This window comes from Arachis stenosperma, chromosome 7, assembly GCF_014773155.1.
Source record: "Arachis stenosperma cultivar V10309 chromosome 7, arast.V10309.gnm1.PFL2, whole genome shotgun sequence".
In the NCBI taxonomy this organism is placed as follows: Eukaryota; Viridiplantae; Streptophyta; class Magnoliopsida; order Fabales; family Fabaceae; genus Arachis; species Arachis stenosperma.
The window spans coordinates 55,070,331-55,076,518 of NC_080383.1; the positions used below are offsets into that span (position 1 = coordinate 55,070,331).

At 32.5% G+C, this 6,188-nt stretch overlaps 1 non-coding gene across 1 annotated transcript; it reads right to left on the bottom strand.

Moving 5' to 3' along the window:
* Positions 1 to 6,084: 6,084 nt before the first annotated feature.
* LOC130942990 (small nucleolar RNA R71) lies at positions 6,085 to 6,188 on the bottom strand. Its single transcript, XR_009071531.1, has one exon. It is a non-coding gene; the product is annotated as a small nucleolar RNA R71 (small nucleolar RNA).

Genomic DNA, 6,188 nt, shown 5'->3' on the forward strand with positions numbered 1-6,188 from the left:
TCCTCTTGTATGACTCTTATGTCTTTGTGCATTGATATGGCCTCATATTGTCTTTCATGACCCACTTCTTCTTATGTGAACTTGATGTGCCATATGCTCTTCATGCTTTGATTTTACTCTTGCATCAAGTATTAGTTAATATGCCATTAGCTTATATTGTTTTCTCACCTACATGCGTAGCTAACATGTAGTGAGAACCTTACTCTTATTTGGTATTAACCCCCGCCTATGTTCTATTTGATTTGATATCTTTGTCATAGGCTTAATATTCCTTTCCTTTTCTATCCTTTTAGGTTGGCCACCAAGGAGGGAGAAAGGAAAAGCTTTTAAAGGGGGCAACAAACAAGTCATCCGCACAACCTTTTGAAGGAGCTCATCAATTGTAGCAACCCATCCACCTTGCTCTTCTTTGAGTGCACCGAGGACGGTGCAAACTTTTAAGTGTGGGGAGGTCGTCCGACCATTCGACGATTTTGGGTGACAAGTTTCTAATCCCAACACTTTTGCATTTCATTCTAGGATTTTTGGATTTTTTTACTTGCATTCTCTTAATTTTTGCATATGTATACACAATAAGCTTAGTCAAAATAATGGAAATTTTCAAGATTTCTATCTATAGGGCACCTTAATTGATTTGAGTGAAAATTTTTCATAGAACTTGCTTGAAATATATATATATATATATATATATATATATATATATATATATATATTGTGGATCATATTTTTGAGCTAAGAACACAAGCAAGTGAGATTTGAGCCTAATGGTGTGGTTACATCCTATAACCACTTATTTTCCTTCTTGTGTGCATTATTCTCTTTCTATGATTGTAATCTTGGATTTGTTTGATTCTTTATGTCCATTATTTTGTGTATACATGCATTTATATGATTGAGGCCATCATTTTATTAGCTCACTTATCCAAATAGCCAACCCTTTTATATTCCTTTGTTAGCCAATTTGAGCCTACACTTAACCCACTTGTTCTTATTTTAGCACATTACAAGCCTTAAAGCGAAAAACAATAAATGTCCTTATTTGGATCTTTGATTAGCTTAGGCTAGAGTGTGTGAGTATCATTCAAGTGTGGGAACCTTGGGACATTGGGTGAATAAAAGGGTAATTTTGTATTGCTATTGAAAATATTGAGAATTGGGTACATACTCATGTATTAATCAAATGTTAGACCTTTTGCATTAATGTTCTTGCATATAGAAAAAAATGAGAAAAACAAAAGAAAAAGAAAAGAAAAAAATAATATGAAAAAGAAAAAATGTATATAGAAAAAAAGAAAAAAAAAGAGAAAAGCAATAAAAAGGGGACAAAATGCCCCAAATCAAAGTATAGTCCAATAAAATCAATGCATAGGTGTTGTGAAATTAAAAAGGAATACATGAGTATGTGAAAGAGTGAAAAATGGGTAGTTAGGTTGGAATTTAATTGTATAGGATGTCATAGGTTAGGTGGGAAGTTTAAGCTTATCAAAGATTCAAATTTCAAACTCACTTAACCAAATATGCATCCTACCTTGACCCTAGCCTCATTACAACCTAAAGAAAAGACCTCATGATACTTGTATGCATGCATGAAATATATGTTGATTGTTAGAAGAAAAACAAATCTTAGAAAGCATGATTAGGAGAGAATTGAGTGAATCAACCCTAAACACTTGAGCGAATAGAGTGCAAATACATCCGGTGAGGGTTTGATGCTCAATTACATGTTTCCACCAATGATCATCTCCTTTCATGCAAGTTTGTAAAAATATTTAATAGCTCAATTCAATTGTGGTTTGGCATGGTTGTTAATACCTTTTACCCTTGTGCTTATATATTCTTCTTGGGAATTAATTTATTTTGACCAAGCAATTGCATTCATGTAGATAGTTGCATATAGGTAGATTGCATTTAGTTAGTTTTCATTGAATAAATGTTGATCCCTTTGCTTTCTCTTGGCTTAAGCATGAGGACATGCTTGGTTTAAGTGTGGGGAGGTTGACAAACCCCGTTTTGACGGTTTATCTTGTATTGAATTTAGGGGATTTTATCACCTTTTACCCACATTTATTCAATGAAATAGCATGCTTTTGTATATTCTCCTTTAATTGTGCTTAAGAGTGAAAACATGCTTTTTAGGTCTTAAAATAGCTAAATCTAATTCTCCTTGATTCCATTAGATGCCTTGATATGTTTGTTAAGTGATTTAAAGTTTAGGAGGCAAAGATTGGATCAAGGGAATGAAGAAAGAAGCATGGAAAGTTGGAGAACTCATGAAGAAATGAAAGAACCGGAAAGCTGTCAAGCCGACCTCTTTGCATTTAAATGACCATAACTTGAGCTACAAAGGTCCAAATGATGCGGTTCCAGTTGGGTTGGAAAGCTAACATCCGGGGCTTCGAAATGATATAATATTTGCCATAGTTGCTACACGTATGGTGGCGCGCACGCGCAAAGTACGCGCACGCGCCGTTGCTGCCACCTAGTTCACTTAAAGCAACATGTGGCCAGCGATTTTAGAAGCCTTGTGGGCCCAATCCAACTCATTTCTGATGCTATTTAAGCCAAGAATTGAAGGGGAATCAAGATACTTTTCATACTTTACAAGTTAGTTACCATTAGTTTAGTTTAGTAGTTAGGAGTAGTTTCTAGAGAGAGAAGCTCTCACTTCTCTCTAGAATTAGGATTAGGATTAGGATTAGTTATTAGATCTAGGTTTTAATCTTTGCTTTCTTCTACTTCTACCTTTCAATTCTTTGTTGTTAGATTCATTCTTCTTCTACTCTTTTGTTGTAATTTCCTTTATGTTGTTCTTACATTTTGTTGTAGATCTAGTATTGTTCCTTCTACATTCTTTCAATTCAATAAGAGGTAATTCATAATAATTGTTCTTCTTTGCTTTTCCATTGTTGATCTCTTATTTTTGTAGTTGTAGATTCCTTTAATTCTTGCATTTAATAATGTTTACTTCTATTGCACTCTATGTGTTTGTTAAAATGTCTCTTTTAGTTTTAGTGTAGATTTTGTTCCTCTTGTCCTAGGTAGAGTAATTAGTGACACTTGAGTTATCTAATTCCTTTGTTGATTGATAATTGGAGAGATTGCTAATTGGTTTGGAGTGCACTAAAGCTAGTCTTTCCTCGGGAGTTGGCTAGAACTTGTGGCTCAAGTCAATTCATCCACTTGACTTTCCTTTCTTTAGTAAGGGTTAACTAAGTGGTAGCAATGAACAATTCTCATCACAATTGAGAAGGATAGCTAGGATAGAACTTCTAATTTTCATACCTTGTCAAGAGCCTTTTATAGTTGTTAGTTTACTTTCTTGCCATTTATCTTTCATGCTTCATATCAAAACCCCAAAATAACTCACAACCAATAACAAGACACTCTATTGTAATTCCTAGGGAGAACGACCCGAGGTTTGAATACTTCAGTTTATAAATTTAGGGGTTTGTTTTAGTGACAAACAACTTTTTGTATGAAAGGATTATTGCTTGGTTTAGAAACTATACTTCGACGAGATTTTATTTGAGAAATTCTAAACCGTCAAAAATCCAATCGTCAACAGCTTGCCATGGAAAGGAGTAAGAAGGATTGGATGAAAGCAGTAGGAAAGCAGAGATTCAACAGGGACAAGCATCTCCATACGCTTATCTGAAATTCCCACCATTAATTTACAGAAGTATTTCTATCCTTTATTATTTAAGCAAGTATCTCTTTATATTTCCCATAATCAATTATTATCCGCCTGACTGAGATTTACGAGATGACCATAGCTTGCTTCATACCAACAATCTCCGTGGGATCGACCCTTACTCACGTAAGGTAATACTTGGACGACCCAGTGCACTTGCTGGTTAGTTGTGCGGAGTTGTGACTAAGTGTAATTCACGTGTGAGAGCTACCAAATTATTGGAGCCATTGTTGATGATCACAATTTCGTACACCAAGTTTTTGGCGCCGTTGTCGGGGATTGTTCGAGTATGGACAACTAACGGTTCATCTTGTTGCTCAGATTAGGTAATTTTCTTTGTTTTGTTTTCAAAAATTTTTCAAAAAAAAAGTTTTCAAAAATTGTTCAAAATTTTTTCTCTATTTTTCGTTTTTCCAAAAAATAATTTTCAAAAAATATAATAAAATACCAAAAAATCATAAAATTATAAAAACCAAAAATATTTTGTGTTTCTTGTTTGAGTCTTGAGTCAATTTTTAAGTTTGGTGTCAATTGCATGCGTTAAAAATTTTTCTTGCATTTTTCGAAAATTCATGCATTCATGGTGTTTTTCATGATCTTCAAGTTGTTCTTGACAAGTCTTCTTGTTTGATCTTGATGATTTCTTGTTTTGTGTTGTATGTTATTTTTCATATGCATTTTTGCATTCACAGTATCCATGCATTAAAGAATTCTAAGTTTGGTGTCTTGCATGTTATCTTTGCATAAAAATTTTTTCAAAAATATGTTCTTGATGTTTATCATGATCTTCAAAGTTTTCTTGGTGTTCATCTTGACATTCATAGTGTTCTTGCATGCATCTTGTGTTTTGATCCAAAATTTTTATGTTTTGGGTCTTGTTTGTGTTTTTCTTTTTCATAATTAAAAATTCAAAAATAAAAAATATATTTTCCTTATTTCTCTCCTAATTTTCGAAAATTTGAGTTGACTTAGTCAAAAATTTTTAAAATTAGTTGTTTCTCATAAATCAAGTCAAATTTTCAATTTTAAAAATCATCATTTCAAAACTTTTTCAAAAATCAAATCTTTTTCATTTTTTTATTAATTTTTGAAATTTATTTTTTAAAATTATTTTTCAAAAAAATCTTTTTCTTAATTTTATCTTTATTTTCGAAAATTATGCTAACAATTAATGTGATTGATTCAAAAATTTGAAGTTTGTTACTCTCTTGTTAAGAAAGGTTCAATCTTTAAATTCTAGAATCATATCTTTTAGTTTCTTGTTAGTCAAGTATCAATTTCAATTTTAAAAATTAATTCTTTTTAAAAAAATATCTTTTTCTTAAAAATCTTATCTTTTTATCATATCTTTTTCAAAATTTTATCTTTTTCAAAATTTGATTTCAAAATATCTTATCTAAATTCTTATCTTCATATCTTTTCAAATTTGACTTTAATATCTTTTTCAACTAACTATTTGACTTTTTGTTTGTTTCTTATCTTTTTCAAAACCACCTAACTATTTTTCCCTCTCTAATTTTCGAAAATATCTCATTCTTTTTTCAAAATTCTTTCTAAATTAACTAATTATTTTAAATTTTAATTTTAATTATATCTTATCTTTAATTTTCGAAAATCATTAACTACTTTTTCAAAATTATTTTCGAATTCTCCCTCTCTTCTTTTCTTCTATTTATTTATTTATTTATTTACTAACACTTCTCTTCACCTCTCTTCATCTCCAATCACTGCCTCTATCCTCACCCTTGTGATTGGATTCTTCACTTTTATTCCTTTCTTCTTCTACTAATAATAAGGATCCTCTTTGTCCAGATATAGAGGATTCTTCTTCCTTTTCTTTTTCTCTTCTCTTTCATATGAGCAGGAACAAGGAAAAAGACACTCTTGTTGAAGCTTATCCTGAACCTGAAAGGACAACGAAGAGGAAACTAAGAGAAGCTAAATTACAACAATCCAGAGACAACCTTTCTGAAATTTTCGAACAAGAGAAGGAGATGGTAGCCGAACCCAACAACAATGATTCAAGGAGAATGCTAGGAGATTTCACTAAACCAACGTCCAAATTTGATGGAAGAAGCATCTCCATTCCTGCCATTGGAGCAAACAATTTTGAGCTGAAACCTCAATTAGTTGCTCTAATGCAACAGAACTGTAAGTTTCATGGACTTCCATATGAAGATCCTTACCAGTTTTTAACTGAGTTCTTGCAGATTTGTGAGAATGTAAAGACGAATGGAGTAGATCCTGAAGTCTACAGGCTCATGCTTTTCCCTTTTGCTGTAAGAGACAGAGCTAGAACATGGTTGGACTCACAACCTAAAGATAGTCTGGACTCCTGGGATAAGCTGGTCACGGCCTTCTTGGATAAATTCTTTCCTCCTCAAAAGTTGAGCAAGCTTAGAGTGGATGTTTAGACCTTCAAGCAAAAAGATGGTGAATCCCTCTATGAAGCTTGGGAAAGGTACAAGCAGATGACCAAAAAGTGTCCTTCTGACAT